This window comes from Ambystoma mexicanum, chromosome 2p (assembly GCF_040938575.1).
Source record: "Ambystoma mexicanum isolate Mex_15411 chromosome 2p, UKY_AmexF1_1, whole genome shotgun sequence".
Classification (NCBI taxonomy): Eukaryota; Metazoa; Chordata; class Amphibia; order Caudata; family Ambystomatidae; genus Ambystoma; species Ambystoma mexicanum.
In genome coordinates this window covers 72,792,061-72,811,491 of record NC_090923.1, presented here as the reverse complement: position 1 = coordinate 72,811,491, position 19,431 = coordinate 72,792,061, and positions in this window count along the sequence as shown.

The following is a 19,431-nucleotide window of genomic DNA, read 5'->3' as shown; positions in this document are numbered from 1 at the left end:
AAGGAAACATAGAACCCCGGTCACTCATACTCCAGGACTTCTTCCTTGCCTCCTCTACCATCCTCCGGCAACAAGGAGGAACCTATGCAGATAGGGTCCGCACAGGCACCCCTGACTCCCTAAGAAAGAAAGCAACGTAGAGACACAGGACTCTGTATGTACTGCAGATACAGTACTCCTCTTCTCCACTGCTGTCCTGACGAACCACCCAGGCAGCGGGAAACGATCGACTGCGCACCTAATGGGTACGAGTATCCGAGGTTTAACCCCCAGTCCCTATGTAACATTGGCCGTGGCACATCAAGCTGAAACGATGGACTCATGCCTCATGGTGGTCACGATTCAGTTGGAGACACAACATGCCGTACTCACCACCATGGCCCTCATAGACTGTGGAGCTGCAGGGGTATTCATGGATACCATATGGGTCCACAAGCAAGGACTCCCACTCCTGCAGCGCGAAGACGCCCAAAAGGTGGAAGGAGTTGACGGCTCCCCTCTTTCTTCCGGGCCCATTACCCACACTACTGAGACCCTAACTGTGAGAATTCTACAGCATTCTGAACAGTTAAAGTTTGATCTCATCCAGGCCGCCCATTTCCCAGTGATACTTGGCATTCCCTGGTTGAGGAAACATAACCCGATCATCGATTGGACCCGAAACACCATGGCTTTCGAATCAGCTGATTGCAGGCAGAGGTGTCTGCCACCTCAGCAAAGGGAGACTGTACGAATCATCACACCAGTACAGAAGGACGTTTGTGACGTATGCTGTATTCCCTCCGAGCTATCGGCCTTTCAAGAGGTTTTCAGCAAGAACCCCATCTTGGACCTGCCTCCACACCAGCCGGAGGATTGTGCTATAGAGTTGGTACCAGATGCATTAGTATCATTCGGGCGTATGTTTTCCTTGTCCCTTATTGAGAAAAAGAACTTAAGAACCTATCTGGACTCACATCTGGCCAACGGTCTCATACAGCCATCAAGATCCCCAGCCGGGGCGTCATTATTCTTCATACCCAAACGAGAGTCTTCTGAATTAAGACCTTGAAGGTCACCATTCGAGATAGCTACCCTATGCCCCTCATTTCAGACATCCTGGAGGCAGTCCAGGATGCTTCTGTTTTCTCAAAGCTAGACCTGCGGAGTGCCTACCATCTCCTCCGCATCCGCGAAGGGGATGAATGGAAGACAGCGTTCAGAACTCCCTTTGGTCTATATGAGTACAAGGTTATGCCTTTCGATTTAGTAAACGCACCAGCAATATTCCAGCGCTTCACGGACCGCTTGTTTTCAGATTTACTCTTCATGAATACCATTGTTTATCTTGACGACATCCTGGTGTTTTCACACACTCAACTGGAACACACCCAACATCTCAGGACCGTACTCCATCGACTACAATCGCAACATCTTCTGGTAAAACTGGAGAAATGCCACTTCAATAACACTTTCGTCCATTATCTGGGTTATATCCTTTCACAGGAGGGAGGGCATAACCATGGACCCGAGGAAGGTTTCTGCCATCTTAGAGTGGCCGACTCCTACCTCGTTAAAGGATGTTCAGAGATTTTTGGGTCTGGCTAACTTCTATAGAAAGTTTATTGGGCACTTCTCCCAGATAGTGTTGCCCATAACTGCTCTACTCAAAAAAGAGTCAAAGGGGATCATTCCGAGGTTGGAGGTAAGGAATTACCGGCACCGGTAAGGGTGCCGATGCCGGTAATCCCTTACCTCTGTATTCTGAGGTCCCTTTGCGGGTTCTTCCTTACCTCATGCTTTTAGCAGGAGTTAAGTACGGGACCCGCAAAGGTACTTCGGAGGTAATTACGGTACCGTAATTTACGGTGCCGTAATTACCTCCTTCCCCATTCCCATTGAGCCCTATGGGGCAGAAATGGGAATGGGGAAGGGCAAAAGGAGAATGGGGAATTACCGGTCCCTCTAACCCTCGAATGGAACAGTAATTACTCCATTCACCATGCCGGATTTGGGACGGTTTCGGAGGCAACCATGGAGCTAATTACTCCATGGTTAGCTCCAAACCCGGAATGAGGCCCAAAATCCTTTAACTGGACAGACCAGGCCAACCACACTTTCCTTTGTCTGAAGGAGAAGTTCTGTACCGCCTGGTCTTATGTCAGCCGGATCAAACCCAGCCCGTTATAGTTGAAGCAGATGCCTCTGCTGGAGCATTGGGGGCGATTCTTCTTCAGGAAAAGAATGGAAAAGAACATCCAGTGGCTTACCTCTCCAAAACTTTCACAGCAAGCCAAAGGAATTACTCAGTGATAGAGAAAGAGTTGTTAGCTCTGAAAGCCGCCTGCGAAGAATGGAGACACCTGTTGCAGGGGAGCACCCATCAGTTTGTTTTACGCACCGACCATAAGAACCTAAAAATTCTTAGAAGTATGGAGTGTGTTAATTCGATGCAAGCTCGCTGTGCTCACTTCTTTAGTCAGTATAACGTTTCCATTACCTACATCCCTGGTACCCAAAACAGCCAGGCAGATGCATTATCTAGGCATGTCACCCCAGAAGCACGTCCAGTCCCTTTAGCGGAATACCTATTTCCTAGGAACAGAATAGTGGGCCTGGTGTCTTTGTTCCTACAAGAGGTCAGGAATGTCACCACGCTCGATCTTGAGACAAAGGTGCCTCGGAACAGACGATTTCAGGTTTGCTGGGCTGATGGAGTGTTGTTGATTGGCCAGAGGCTGTATGTCCCCACTCGGTCATTACAGCGGAAGATCCTAGGATGGGGTCATGACCATGCCACTGCTGGCCATAGGGGGAAAGAGGTACTTTAGAGCTCATCTCTCGCGCTTTCTTTTGGCCTTCCCTCCTTCAAGATGTCAAGAAATATTGTAGACCGTGCCAGGTCTGTGCTAAGAACAAGAACCCCTCTAACAAACCTTATGGCTTACTAGAACAACCTGAGGTGCCTTTCCAACCCTGGTCTCAGTTATCGACAGATTTTATTGTTGATTTACCCTTGTCTCAAGGCTCCACTTGCCTGATGGTCACGGTGGACTCATTCTCCAAGCTATCCCATTTTTCCCCACTGTCAGGTTGCCTTCCGCTTCAGAAATGGCATAAGTTTTACTGAAAGATATCTTTCGTTTGCATGGATGGCCAGACAAGATCATTTCCGACCGCGGTAGCCAGTACACGTCCCGGGTTCTGGACTGCGCTATGTCAACGGTTAGGTATAGAGCGGGCCTTGTCCTCAGGGTTTCATCCCCAGACCAATGGCCAGACAGAGAGACTTAATGCTACCCTTGAACAATACCTCAGGTGTTATATCAACCATTTTCAAGATAACTGGGTGGCTCTTCTGCCTACTGCGGAATATGCATTTAACAACACAGTGTATTCCGTTACGGGTCTTAGCCCGTTCTTTTGCACTTACGGGATACATCCACGCGGAATACTTCCGGTGTTCAGAACCCCCACCAACTTGCCCACCATTGAGTCCACTCTGGCTGAGATAGCCACTGCTCATAAGACTGCCCAACAGAGTTTACACATGGCTCGAAAAAGGTACAAGGTGCAGTCCGACCGACATCGTTTACCCTGCCCGGATTGGAAGGCGGGTGATCGGGTCTGGCAATCCACTAAGTATTTACCTCGATGGGCTCACCTGACCAAGCTAACCCCCCCGTTTCCTTGGCCCCTTCAAGATTACAAAGAAGATAAACCCAGTGGCCTTTAGATCACTACTCCCAAAGTGTATGAGTCGGATTCACCCTGTATTCCATTCTTCCCTTCTTCACCCAGTAGACCCAGATACACCAACTGTAAGGAGGGTCAGGTTACCTAGTCGTCCCGTATCCAGCCCTGATGAGTATGAAGTGTCTAGTATTTGGGATTCCAGATACAGAAGGGGGCGGCTGGAATATTTAGTGGCTTGGAAGGGTTATCCCCGCTCCGAGGACTCCAGGGACCCGGAGTCGCATGTCCACGCACCTTGTTTGACCCGGCGGTTCCATCGGGCACATCCGGGTAAACCGGGTGGTGTGGGCAGTGGAGGGGGGCATACTGTCACACGCCGCGGAAGCTGGCGTGTGTCGAATCGGTTGCGCTTTGGCGGCTATTAGACTTCCCCGTCACGCTTTTGCGCATCTTGCAGTGACGGTCTAGTTGTTCCGCGGCATGCCGCCATCGGAAGCCTTTTCCGTCACACCAACCCAGAAGCCTACGCGTTGCAACCTACTCGCGTTGGGCTTTCGGGTTGATACGCTACTAGTTTTCTCTCCGTACACACTCGTGCTATCTCCCCCTTTCTTCTACATCCTCTGTGTTTTTTTCCTTCGTTCCCTGTTCCTCCCTTAGTTTTTCCTTCCTTCTTCGTTTTCCCCCGTTTCCCAGTGCAGCTTTTGGCAGTTGTCCCTGGTTTCCCTCATTCTCTCCCCTGCTCTCCTTTTCTGCTCCTTTTTATCCCTATTGCTTTGTCCTGACTTAACAATCAGTGCCTTTTTGGTCTTTATCCTGGTGCTTTCTGGCTTTCTCTGGCATTCCTGGGCCATCCATCACCAGCGTCATCAAGCATCGACAACTTCTTGGAAGCACCGCAGCCTCAGCCTGGATAGTTTTTTTTATGCCTAATGGATTTTTCTCCTGGAATAGTTTGTCCCGGAAGAGGGGCCCCCCGGACCACTCACCCCACGGTCAGGGTGGCTTCCTTCTGGGGCAGACCCTATCTGCACACTGAAAAAAAGGCGCTGTGGAAGAAAAGGTTTGGTGGACAGTTGTACCAAGAAACCACAGGGTAGGAGGAGGGGGAGTGGAGTGACCAAGAATCAGGAACCGCAGTAGCAGACAGTGACAGTACCTTCTTATAAGCTCTCTCGGCTGGGAGGACATGCTTTCTCAGAGACTGCAGTGACATTATGGAATTCTCTCACTCTACGAGCCCCTGATAATCATTTGTTATTTCGTGAGGCGTTGAAAACATTTCTCTTTTAGGTCCTGGTTCTGGCTTGTCCTTCCTGTTGCTCCCAGTGCCAAGATTCCCATGGGTGTATGCAGCACTTTATAAAACGATGACATAACATGACATAACGATGACTCTACAGTGCTGGTAGGGTTGTGTTTAACCATCTTACACATGTCTTAGACACGTTTGAGACCCACTACAAGCAGGTTTTCGTTCATGTTACTCCATGGAAACTGCTGTCATGAATGTCTCCAACTTCATTGCCTCTTCTTAGCACTACAGTCCCCGATTCTAATTCTCCATGACCTGTCCGCTGACTTTGACACTGATGACCATTACGATCATCATAATACTGTCTCTCTTCTTGTGATTCGCGATCAAGCCCTTGCCTGGATTTAATCCTACCTGGCACCTCACCAATTCTCTGTCTCCTGGAACAAGAACACCTCTCAACTCACTTCACTAACCTTTGGTGTTCGGCAAGGCTCTGTCTTGGGCCCTCTCATCTTTGCGCTCTACACTGCTGCTCTTTGGGCACTTATCTCCTCCTTTGGGTTCTTGTACAAACTCTTTGCGGATGACACACAAATCTCCCTGAACTCTGCTCTGATGTCTCGATCAACATTTCTGACTGTCTCTCTGCCATTAAATATTGGATTGCTTTGCACTCTCTGATGTTAAACTCTACCAAAACAGAGGTGTTCTTTTAATCTGCCAAATACTCTCTCTCATCTCTTCCCCTGCCTATCGAGTTACCAACCTGGCACTCTCCCCTACTTCACTTCAGCTAGAAACTTCAGCGTCATCTGTGACCTTTTTCACACATTCTCTAATTTCATCTCCAACGCTGCAACGGCTCGCCTCAGCCTCCTAATTATTAGGAAAACCAGGCACGTTCTTCCTTTCAACACTGCCAAGAATCTCTTAACCACTCTTGTCTTCTCTAAACTGGACTACTGTGCAAGCATCCTCCTTGGTGTCCACAACCACGCTTTCTCTCCTCTTGACACAATCATAAACTTCGCAGCCAGGACTCTCTTTGAAATCCCTCCTTTAACACCTTCTTCCTCTAACAGTCACCAGGCTAGATGGCTGATGATTCAAAACAGGGCCAGATTTGAATTTCTTCTCATGGTTCAGAAATCTATCCATGGTAAGAGCCACTGAATCTATCCACCTCTATCCAATTCTACAAGCCTTCTCATAATCTCTGCTGTTCCTCCCTACTACCCTTGTGGCTCCTCACCCTCCCTGTAGTTTCTCTCACTTCCGCTCTTTCTCTCTCTTTGCTCAACTTGCATGGAATTCTCTTCACCCGGACATCTGAGTAACAATCCCATCTAATTTATTCAAAACCAAACTGACAGTCTACCTCCTCGCCTTCTTGATCTGCCTCTCATCTTCCTACAAGCTAACATATTTCCCTCGCCTCTAACCTGCCTCTGTCCCTCCCTTTCCCTGCATTCACTCTAGCACTTCATCCATTATGGTTGCATCCCTAGCAGAGCTGGCTGCACTAACTACCTTAAGAATGTCTAATGTTGGGTGTCATTATTCTATGTATGTCCACCCATGTATTCTGCCTGGTGACATTGCCATTTACTCCCCTCCATATCTTAGTAAGAATGTCAGTCAAACTCGCCCCATTGTAAGAAGCTCAATGCTTCTTGTCAAATCTGATGTTTCCATAAAAATGCATACAGATACAAAGTACTACAACAATATACACCATATAAAACCCATTAAAACCGATAAACATGCCTTGTACACAGTTAAGAAACCAACACAAAAAAGTCTACAATTTCAGTACACATTTCCTTGTATTCAGAGCCAGCCTAAAAAATGATACAAATGACCAACCCACTCGAGGGGAAGCCGCCAAAAACAAGTAAAGCAAATCAGGCTTACACTGCAAAAACCATAGTTCATTCAGAAGCATCCTCAGCGTTTTCACTCTCTAATCAATTGTTCGTTCTTTTGTGATCAAAAGAGATTTGTTCTTCCCTGTATGTAAATATACATTCAAAAATAAATTGAAAGGGTTAAGTAAAGTAATTATGAGTATTATCAATCGTGGCCCAGTGTGTGCAGTGCTGGGTAAGAAAAGGTCTGAAAGTGTGATTGTAACTACAGATGCTATTGGATTTATGAATGAAAGAGATTTACCATTTTGAGGTTTACATCTTCATTGGAGAAGGCATGTGATAGGATTACACAAGGTTTTGCATATCAAGTTTTACATTATTTAGGCATTCCACAGATGTTTATTGAATGGATAATGGTTATTTATACAAATACTGTTCTTTTAAGTGGATCCTTGTCCAGTTTGTTTTCTATGAAAAGTGGAGTGAGACAAGGTTGTCTGCCAATCTTTTTGAATGCTATATGACACTACTCAGAGATTTCATCAGAGAAAATAGAGGTGTAGAAAGTATACCTTTACACAGGAGTGCGAATCAGCAAGTGAAGAGTATAATGTATGTGGCCGCCATGACCCTGTTTTGCAGATCAGTGTATAGTTGGACAAGAGCTAGGAGGAAGTAGCAAAATGTTGGCCATCTTTCTCCCAGCTCATTCTGCAAGATCAGCACAGAGACCTTTGCTGTCACGCAGCACATAAAATCCTGCATGTTAGAAGGAGCATGTTCTGAGGATCTCTGGCAAAGCACCCAAATTGTCCACATAGAGGTTGCTCTGAGGTAAAATCAGTATTATCTATTGTGAGTAACCAGAAGGTGTCTCACCTGCTAGTCCCCAGGGGTCTCTCTCTAAGGTGCATAAATACAAGGGGGGACCTTAATTCCTGTTACAAGAGACTTATCTAGAGTCTTTAGCTAAATTATTAGGGGAATCCAGACGTGGACCCCTTGCTCACTAATCTTAGAGAGGCACAGCTCCACCCTACTGATGAGGTCCAATCAGACTGAAAACACATGTCTGGGGTTGCTGTTGGTACTCTTGTTCAGAGGAGAATTGCTTAGCATTTCAGTGCTGGACTGCACCTGGGCAGGACAAAGACTGATGTGTTTGGGATATTTCTCCTCTGTGAAAAATAGTAAGCTAAATAATATGGGTAAGGCTCTTGTAACTAGGACTAATGTCTGGCAGAGAGACTCCAGTATCCCCTTTTTTTGCATATTTACGTAACTTTGGGTCTCACCCTAAGTTACCAGGGGAATCCAGACGTGGAACCCTTGCTCACTATTCTTAGAGAGGCACAGCTCCACCCTACTGATGAGGTCCAACCAGACCGAAACACGTCTCTGGGGTTGCTGTTGGTATTCTTGTTCAGAGGAGAATTGCCTAGCATTTCGGTGCTGGACTGCCGCAGGGCAGGACAAAGACTGATATGTTTGGGATATTTCTCCTCTGTGAAAGATAGTGAGCTAAAGAATCTGGGTAAGGCTCTCATCACCGGGACTAATGTCCGGCAGAGAGACTCCCAGGACCCACCTCGTTTTTTGCTCTCTATCAGGTGACCAGGGTCCGGCCATCGCCTTTGGATCCAGGCCTTGGGGTTGACCAGTGCGGGAGGATCACCTGGGTGAGGGGTCTTCGGAGAGTGAGTGGGTGTGGGACACCTGATGGCAAGATGCAGTATCTCCCTCCCTATAACACCTTTACCTCATCCTGTCCGCAAGGATATTTAAGAACTCTACCACCCCTACCCCTGTCCCTTTACAAATACTTTCACATGGACAGCCCGCTCTGGGAGAAAACAGACTCACAACCGAGCATTGTACTTAAAATGCCCCACTACTATGGTTAATTACTGGTAACCACTCACACCTGACTTCCATTAAACTTCCCCACACAGATGAAAGGCTGAGCACGAGAGCACACACTGGGCAAGGCAAAGCACATGAAGGAACAGTATTTTCCCTACGACAGCTTTACGAGGAAAGAAAGACAACAAACCAAGAAGGGTACATAAGGATGGAGATACCCTTGACCTTTCCGGCAAGAAACTGTTGCTTTCCAGAACCCTTCAGATTACAAAGAGTAAGGCAAGGAAACCAGACTTAAGAATCCTGTATTGTGTGTCGGAGATACCCGGGGCCCATCCTGCACAGCTGACCGAGTCGGGGAGGAACAGCAGCTGCTGTGGTACTGTCATTGGCTCCAAGATCAAAGCAGCGCCACAGAGATCAACACAGCAGATGAGTTGGGGAGACCAATGCGGGACCAGTCTGTGTTGAACTCAAGGTTGCAAGCAGCACCATTCTATAAAGAGTGCAAGAACGAAGATTGGTAACGCGTGAGATAAAAGACGCAAGGAAAGCTCAATTGCTGATGGATGTTTGAACATTAATGGAGAAAGATACAATGCCAATGACAGAGAGTGGTCGGCACCGCGAGGGTGCACAATCAAAGGTCTATGTAAGGTATCCAGCCAAGAAATGGCATAAACGAAAGAAGAAGATTGGTACGAATGAGAAGTGAAGTGAATCAAAATGGTCCTGTGACAATTTATGCAAATCCATTGCACATTCGAAAGTCTTCAATATTTTATATAAAGAGGAAAACGTAGAAAGTTAGATTACATTGTCTGAGCCCGAACGAGGGAGACCAATTGTGAACATTGTGCTAAAGGGGTCCGAGCCCGAACGAGGGAGACCAATTATGAACTGTCATGACCCCTCAGGACACAACACTATGTGCACACCCTTAGGTGATCACAAGCATAGGAGGGAGGAAGGCTGGACTTATCTGATTTCTGGCTGGCCGCGGGAGACTCATGAACAATGAAGGTGTATGGAGAGTACCACAACCAAGATGACTGCTGGGTTTGGACACTACCCGGAAACTAAGATGGCCCCCAGAAATGTCCAGTGCCTCTGTAGGCTGCGCAGTCTAGAAGCACAGGGTGCAGCCAGGCCTATAAAAACATGCCCTGGGCCACACCCTGCGCTTGGCATTGTTACTGCGAACCCGACCAGCAGCTGAACGCTTACCACTCCCGCTTCTGCTTCCCCCCGCTCCCGCCTGCTTATACTTACCGGATCTCCATTCCGCTACTTGCCAGCCTCCAGCTTCTGTTGCCTTCCTGCCTGCTTATACATACTGGATTTCCATCCTGTTACTATTCTGTTACGCTTCTCCCTCGAGCTCCCCCGGCGCACTTCTGAAAGAAGAGACAATCTGGTGAGAACCACTCAGCGCAGGAACATCGCGCCAGTCCACACTTTTCGTCCCGGCTTACCTGACAATCTCGGTCCTCTGGGACTTCGGTGGCAGCAATCCAGTAAGTCCATCTGACAGGGACAATAAGAGACATCAATCTAGCAGCATTTCTTTAGCACAGTGCATGTAAGACAAACAAGAGACATACAGCAGCTCGTAGTGCATGCAAGACATTAAAGGGACATAGAAGCAGCCCCGCGCTGCACACAAAGTACAAGAACATCAGAAGAAGTGACAGAGGAGTGCCTTGTCCCAGCACCACACGAGTTGCAGCAGGACTGGACCGCACATCCACCAATGAAGGAACTGGTATGGTGCCTTTGCCTTGCACGCTTGGGCGCATATCAGCAAAATAAGAGGTGAGCCTACCTACCAGCCAGTAACCCACCACATCAGAGCCCTTATTCACCAGCACAGGGACCTAACCAACATACGCTGAGGGGATCTCATCCAGACACTCTCTACTACACCGCACGCAAGGTTGTTTACGCGTTCTGTGTAGCAGTGGGGAAGGAGTGGTTTGTGACACGCACCCGGCATCAGAAGCCAAGATGCTCCCGCAGGGCATCAGGTAAGCGTTACATGAACAATGAACATTGTGCTAAAGGGGTCCGAGCCCGAACGAGGGAGGACAATTATGCTAAAGGGGTCTGAGCCCGAAAAAGGTAGACCAATTGTGAACATTGTGTTAAAAGGGGTCCGAGTCTGAAGGAGGTAGACCCATGATAAACACTAAAAGTGAGAACCTGTGAATTTGAAAATCCTGATAATAAAGGAACTTTGGTGCTTGTTTTTTATGACAGGCCCTCTGCAGTAAGAGGCTGCTATTGGGAAAGAGGCTTTGGCAGAAGGCCCTGATACCTATGCTTTGAACTGTATCCTCGTGGCAGGGAAGCCAGAGTGTGTGCGAAGAGTAAGGAAGGCATGGTATCAAAGTAAGACAGAAAGAGGTGACCACAGTTCAAGTGTGTTTATTGAACGTTCAAAGAGGGTGTGATAAATGCCTATATGAACCTGAATCTAAGATGGGAGCAAGCTACGACCATCAAAAAATAGTATTGCAGTCCTAGTGGAGTCTTGTCAAAATAAAAGGGCCTATACTAAAAAACCTATTGCCAATCCTTACAGCTAATTTACAAATAGTGTGGGGGAATATTCATGAAAAAGAAAGAAGTGTTCACAAAATGATAAATTAGGATGTTCGGGCTGTTGACCTCCCTTCCCCACGTTTTCAGCACAGGGCAAATTAAAAGGTCATATAGTAATAAACCTATTACCAATCCTTACTTCTAAATACAAAAGGTGTGGGACAATAATGTATGCAAACAGAAAAGTGTTCAAGAAATAATATGACAGGATAGTTGAGCAGTTGGCTTCCTACCCCCACGTTTGAGGCACGGGGCAAGGCGGCACATTCAAGCTTCTGTGAGAAAACTAAAGGTGTCTCACCTGCTAGTGCCCGGGGATCTGTCATCCAGGTGGCCAAGACACGGCCATCGCTGTTGGATCCAGTTCCTGGGGGTTATTTAGGCTTAGATAGGCATTCAACCAACCCATTGAAGTTCAATAAATACCCTTGAACTGTAATCACTTGTGGCTGTCTTCACTGTTCGATACCATACATTCCTTACATATATTGTCATGAGTGGGTTGCAACTCAATTGAGACAAATTGGGGGACCCTAGAATTCCAGAAACATAGTCACAGAGCCTCAGATACCTCTACCGCCACGTAAGAATCCATAGGCTTTGGTATTTGTAGCAGCAGAGAAGTTACTTAGGCTTAGTCCTAATACCCCCTGAAGTTTGCTATATAAGATTGGCCCCAAATTATTGGTCTAGCCTGGACGTTTGGTCTGGATGTTCTAGCAGGCAATATAGATCCTGACTTCCGGGGAGACATAAAGGTTCTCCTACAGAACAATGTCGAAACTCAATTTGAAATACATCATGGAGACAAAATTGCACAGGGAATTCTTGAGAAGGCTCTAGTTCCCCATTTTAAGGAATAAAGTGAACCAGAAGAAATTGAGAGAGGTAGTTTAGGCTTTGGAGAGGCTGATGAACCACCCATCACTGAGGTGAAGGGGGAAGAAGAACCTACCATCCTTCCAGATCTAGCCTTCGCCCAGCAAAATGATCCAGCACTCGCAGAGGCTTTCTTGCAAGTGATTCCTGAGGGAGAAGGACTAGAAAAGGGGAGCTTCTTTTTTCTTCCTGAAACAGGGATTACTATATAGAAAGGAAACCTCCAGAGAAGGCCTAAGTAAAACTCAATTAGTAATTCACTAAACCCATCGTAAAACCGTGCTACACATTGCACATTCTCATTTGACAGGGGGACAATTAGGACAATCTAAACCCCAAGCTCACATCAGTGGGAAATTCTACTGGCCAGGTACCCATGCTGACAAAAAGAAACTTAATCCAGACATGGGAAATGTGCCAGAAAACCAGCACACACGTTCCCTTACCTGCCCCTCTAAACCCCTTAACAAACATAGAAGTCCCTTTCTCCTGAATTGGGATGGATATCATTGGACAGTTGGAGACCTCTAGACTTGGTAATAAATATGTTCTTGTAATTGTTGATTACGCTACCCGATACCCAGAGGCGTTCCCCATGCAGAACAATACAACCTGAAAGATTAAAGAATATCAAGGCTTAATACAACATATTAGAAATACGCCAGTCACGAGTCCAAAGGTACAATGTACTATTTATTAACAGGCAGCTGTCTGGCTCTCAACAGCCCGCGATGTGTGCAAGCAGACACCGTGAGATGAGAGAGTGCTGGACATTTCAAAAACACAAGTATTTATACAGATTTTCCACAATCCTGGACACGTCGTCTAGCCCCTCTTCGTGTAATACATTTACCTAGTGTTCATAGCCTTTCCACATAACTAATACATGCTCAAACATCTTTACATAGTTTGTTGTTTTCCTTTAAACATATCACATGTTTTCCAAACAGAAGAAACAAAGGTAACATTCCTTATTTTACTTGCTCATATTTGTCTACCATTTGTTCTTGAGCTTAAAGTCAGTTTAGTTTCAAGGAGAGAAAACAAAGATTTCTGCAAGAGCACATGTTCAGCTATTCATCATTCTATTTTGCTGTTTGAACAGGGAAGGCACTACTGGAACAGATGGTATCTAAATTACTGATCAGTACGGCTTTTTTTTTAACTCCAAGGTTTCTCAGTGTAGGACAAACAATCCACTGTAGCAGCTTCAACATTTTATCTACGTTGACATCATGGAAACAGTACAAAGTTCATTTTGCTATGCTGGAGCTGTAAACACAATTCTAAACATGGGACAGAAAGCAAGAGGCGATCCAAATGGCTGATAACTTAAAATGGCAGCGTAGTCAGTCTGTTTCAGGTTCATTCAATGCGATTTACAGTGCAATGCGAATGTGCTTAGGCCAATCGTTTACCATCAGGCGGTATTCATGCAAAATATACTTTTACAAATCCAGCAACTCTTAAAACACATATTACCATTCTTTTCTAGGCTTGGTTTCCCCAAGGAAATTGTAACGGATCAGGGATCCAATTTTATGAGCAAACTCATGGAAGTCAAGGAATTACTACATATTTCTACCGTTAGAACCTCAATTTACCACCCCCAAACAGACAGATTGGTAGAGAGATTTAACAAAACCCTTAAGATCATGTTGAGAATATTGGTAGATAAGAATGGAAAGGACTGGCATAGCATCATCCCGTGGGCCCCATATGTAGTAAAAAAAAGACCACTCAGGCATCCACCAGCTTCTATCCTTTTGAACTACTTTAAGGTAGAGAACCACGAGATGTCTTAGACGTGCTCTGAATGACCTGGGAAGAGAGGGAAGAGGCATCTATTCCCCTCTCATAAACAGCTACTCGATTGCGAGAGCATATGAAACTTGTTCGGAATCTAGTCTACACTCACATGGAGTTCAAGCCCAATAGAACTCCACATATGACACAAATTTCAATTTAAGATCCTTTTCAGTAGGACAAAACTTATTAGTCCTCTTACCGACCTCTGAAAATAAACTTATCTCAAAGTGCCATGGGCCATATGAGGTACTAGAGCAAACAAGGACCTGTACCTTAAAATAGCCCAACCTGATAGGAAGCAAAAGACCCACCTTTACCCCGTAAATCTGTTAAAGGAGTGTAAAGAAAATCCCTCTGCTACCTCTGCCTCAATATTGTCTTGTTAAGTACCGGAAGAGATAGACAATTCCAGGCTTATTTTCCAAGTACTATCTAGACAGAAGCAAGAAGATTTATACAACCTGTTCATGGCATTCCCTGATATATTCTGCGAGAAGCCGGGGAGAGCACATGGTACTTATCATAATATCACATCTCCAAAGGGAAAAGTGGTCCATTTAAAACACTTTAGACTCCCAGAAGCCTGAAAACAAATAGTGGTTGAGGAAGTGAAAGAAAATACTGAAGCAATCATTATCAAGCCCTCTTCAAACCCATGGTCCTCCCCTATTGTGTTGGTAACTAAACCTGATCATTCTTTGAGGTTTTGCATAGACTTCAGGCAGGTCAACGCCATATCCGCCTTCGATGCCTATCCTATGCCATGCATCGATGAGTTAATAAACTCTGAAATGTGCCACATTCCTATCTACCCTAGACTTAACCAAGGGATATTAGCAAGTCCCCGTAGATGGACTTAATAAGGAAAAGACAGCTTTCTCTATGCCCTTGGTGTCCAGTTCAAAGTCCTCCCTTTTGGCCTGAATGGGGCCACAGCCACTTTCGAATGGCTTATGGACAGGATATGACAGCCATACTCTGATTTCTGTGGGGCCTATAATGACAATATTTATAGTAAGACTTGGGAAGACCATCTTTTTCATCTTTCTACTATTATGAGAACCTTCAGAGAAGCCGGCTTAACTGCCAATCCAGCCAAATGTTCGCTGGCTCAACCCGCCGTGAAACACCTCTGTTTCTTTGTAGGGAATGTTAGTGTCCAGTCCCAATGAGAAAAAGTGAAAGCCGTCGTAGATACCCCCACACCAAAGACCAAGAGAGACCTTAGGGCATTACTAGGATTGATTGGTTATTACCGTAGGTTTATCCGAAATTTCTCAGCTAGAACAGCTAAGTTGACAGATAAATTAAAGAATGCTGAATCCCAAAAGATTCATTGGACTGATGAGGATGATGCATGTTACAACAACTTAAAACAAACTGTGTGTCAGAACCCAATCCTAAAGGTAGTCAACCTTTCAAAAGAATTTGTGTTACAAACTGATGACTCTCTCTAGGGTTAGAAGCAGGTTTATCACAAATGAGTGATGGATTAGAAGACCCTTTCCTATTCACTAGTCAAAAGCTCTTTCTACGGGAGAAGAACTACTCTGTGTTGGAGTTAGAGGCCCTTGCCATCAAATGGGTTAATCACCCATCTAAGATACTATCTTCTAGGAAGGAAGTTCTCACTGGTCACCAACCACTCACCTTTAGTATGGACAAGTCAACGAAAGAACTCCAACCCTCGAGTGATACAATGGTCCTTAGACCTACAACCCTACCGTTTCACTGTGGAACACTGAAATGTAAAGACCAGAGGAACCTTTCCTGATTTCCCTGTGAAACACATGCGGCTGCATCGCATAGGGGAAGGGTATGTGGGAAACCAGAAGTTGTCTCACCCTCTAGTCCCTGGGGGTCTCTCTCTCTTAGGTGGCCAGGGCACAGCCATCACCTTTGGATGCAGACCCTGGGGGTGGACCAGTGCGGGAGGATCACCTGGGTGAGGAGTCTTCAGGGAGTGGGAGTGGGAGTGGGACACCTGATGGCAAGGCGTGGTATCCCCCTCCCTGTAACACCTTTACCCCATCCTACCCGGTAGGATATTTAGGAACTCTATCCCCTCCCCCTACATGAACACTTTCACACACACAGCCCGCTCTAGGAGAAAAGAGACTCACACCCGAGCTGTGTAGCTGACAAGTCCTACTACTATGGTCAGGCAAGATCAGGCAGTTACTGGTAACCCCTCCCACCTGACTTCCATTAAACTTCCCCACACGGATAAAAGCTAGAGCACGAGAGCACACTCTGAGAGAGGCAAAGCACATGAAGGAACAGTATTTTCCCGATGGCAGCTGAACGAGGGAAGAAAGATGGCAAACCAAGAAGGGTGCGTAAGGATGGAGATAATCTTGACCTTTCTGGCGAGAAACCATTGCTTTCCAGAACCCTTCAGATTACAAAGCATAAGGCCAAGAAACCAGACTGAAGAATCCTGAATTGTGTGTCAGAGATGCCCGAGGCCCTCCTGCATGGCTGACCGAGTTGGGGAGGAGCAGCAGCCACTGTGTGTCCGTCCTTGGCTCCATGATCAAACCACCACCAGAGAGATCAACACAGCAGGTGAGATGGGGAGACAGATGCAAGACCGGTCTGTTTTGAAGTCAAGGTTGCAAGTGGCAACATTGTATAAAGAGCACAAGAACGAAGATTGGTAACGCGTGTGATGAATGACGTGAAGAAAGCTTAATTGATGATGGATGTTTGAACATTAACGGAGAAAGATACAATACCATTGACATAGTGGTCCCGCACTGCCCGGGTGCTCAATCAAAGGTCTCTGTAAGGTATCCAGCCAAGAAACGGCAGAAACAAAAGTAGAAGTTTGGTAAGAATGAGAAGTGAAGTGCATCAAAGTAGTCCCACGACGGTTTAAGCAAACCCCATCGCAGATAAGAAAAAGACTTTGATTTTTTATATAAAGAGGAAAACTGAGAACGTGAGATTACATGGTACGAGCCCGAACGAGGGATACCAATTGTGAACCTTGTGTGTTGACCATAACTTTATTCGGCTGAAAGCCATAAAATCATAAAAATGATCACATACATGACATCATAAACATATTCCTTGAGTCGCATTTATAAAAAGTAGGTAATATTACAATTGGTAAAAGCCATGGTCCAAGAGTACAAATTCATCAATTATATGGACATAAATGATCACCAATCCATCCCGTTGCATTCTGCACAAATTCATTAAATCAAAAATCGATAAAATTACAATTAATAAAAACCATGGTCCAAGTCCAGTATAAAATTCATCAGTTACAGGAACAAAGATTTTCTCCAGCCAGTCCCGTTACATAGCCAATGTTCAGTTATTAGCCCTGTGGAGCTAGGCTCTGTGTCCAAATTTCACAATATAATAGACCAAATTCAGGTCTGTGTAATTTGTACACAAGGTCACAGCCTCAGTAGATGATCTGACACCCTTTATGCAAAATACTGGGAGCAGATAGCACTTTCTCCGCCGTAAGTATTCTGGGCAAAATAGTAAAAAATGCATAATGGACTGCTCAGGATTGCCACAGACCTTACAGCTCACCTCATGTAGCTTGCCAGTTTGAGATTGTTGGTGCGTAGTTGAATATATAAGCACCGGGCATAAACAGGAGTTACCAAATCGAGATACGGTTTAAAACCATAGACCTTTTTCAGTAGTATGTACAGCGCCCCAGTGCTTAAAACCTCACATGAGATTCTCATCTGATTAATTATGGCATAATTGTGCTTGCTCCTTAACCCAGCATTATACCTCAGGATTAAACTCTCTGGGCTATTCCCGAACAGCCCCATACCCAACTTCTCTGGTCCACACTTACTAAATCACAGCCACAGCATAATGTTCGTACCTACTGTGCCTCTCAAATTTAGCATTGCTTTGCGATATTTCGCATGTTCCAGGGAGCTCCAGAGCCTTGCTCAGCACATCAGTGGCTTCATGGCTATATCTTCCCCAATGGGCTTTAGGGCACACTCCCACCTTAGACTTGCCATCAGGGCTCCTGTGGGCTGCATAAGAAGGCTCCGAAGGAAGCCATTGTCCACCAGCCTACGCTATGCTGAGGAGCAATGATCCCAGATTTATGCTCCATACAAAGCCGCTGCCCTCCTCAGTTCCTTATACAATTTAATAGCAGGGGTAACCGCACACCTTCCCATTTTATTATAAAGGCAGCGTATACCCCTGCTATATTTTTCCAGGGTAGCTGCAACTTTAACACGATGAGCTGACCATGTGAGATCTTCAGCAAATCTGACTCCCAAATAGTCATAGTGCTGCACCTGCTCCAGCACATAGTCACCTACAGAGATGGTTAATTTGAGTTTCTTCTGGTTACTTCTACCTAAGACCATCACCTTGGTCTTCTCGAGATTAAGTGACATAGACAGTTCTCGGCACTTACCTGTAAAAATGTCTAGGTTATGTTTTAGCCCCTCTGGATTGTGGATAGAAGAACCGCATTGTCTGTATAGAGGAGTGCCGGGATCTGTCCCCTCCCAAATTAAGGGGGTCTAGACATACCACCAGCAATGCTCTATGATGACATTACTGTATAGACAAAACAGGATGGGAGCAAGAACACACCCCTGCCGTAACCCCTTCTCTACCGCAAAGTAATCGATAGTTTCACCATTCATTCCCCACCGCACAGCATCCCTATTATGGCAGTACAGGGCTTGGATGTTTTCTAGGAGAGCCGCAGGGATTCCTTTTTCTCTCAATATATGCCATAGCTTAGTACGACAGACACTGTCAAACACTGTTCGTAGATCCACAAAAATGGTGTAGACCCTATGATTTTTTCCCAGTACATACTTAGAGATAATGGCATTCAAACGTAAACACTGGTCCATGGTGCTGATACTCGTGAAGGAGGTCGTGGCTGCTCTGACTCCCCCGGTAGTGTCAGGCAACAATAGGTTGGAAGTAACTACATGCCCAACTTCGTAAAATGAACTAAAATACTCAAACCAGGCAAATTGAGGAATTGAACATGACAACCAGTCGCCTGCCCTATTGTCTTCCCCCGCTACAGTTCTCCAGAAGTTGATCTGGTTTCCATTTCTACAGCAAGTTAGTAGATCATCCAATTTAGTCTTATAGAATGCAGCCTTTCTGTTTTCCAGCACTGCCATATAGGCAGCCATCAGGTACCTTAAATGTGATCTGTCAATATTAGCTCCCTTTTTTAGATATTTTAAAAGTTCATTCTTGGCTGATGTACAGTCCTTATCGAACCACCCCCGGGTGCCAAGCCCCTGTTGTTTCACATTCCTAGTTTGTTTATTGAAAAAAGCATATAGGCCATATTCCTATACTGCTCTTCTACTTCGCTGGGTGTTTCGCAGCTGAAGCATATTCCTAAAATATGCTCAGTTATACATTCATAGATTCTAGGTTTAGCTAGGTGGAGATCAAGAGAGGCCCACTTTATTGCCCTCCTAGCCAAGCCTAAGACCA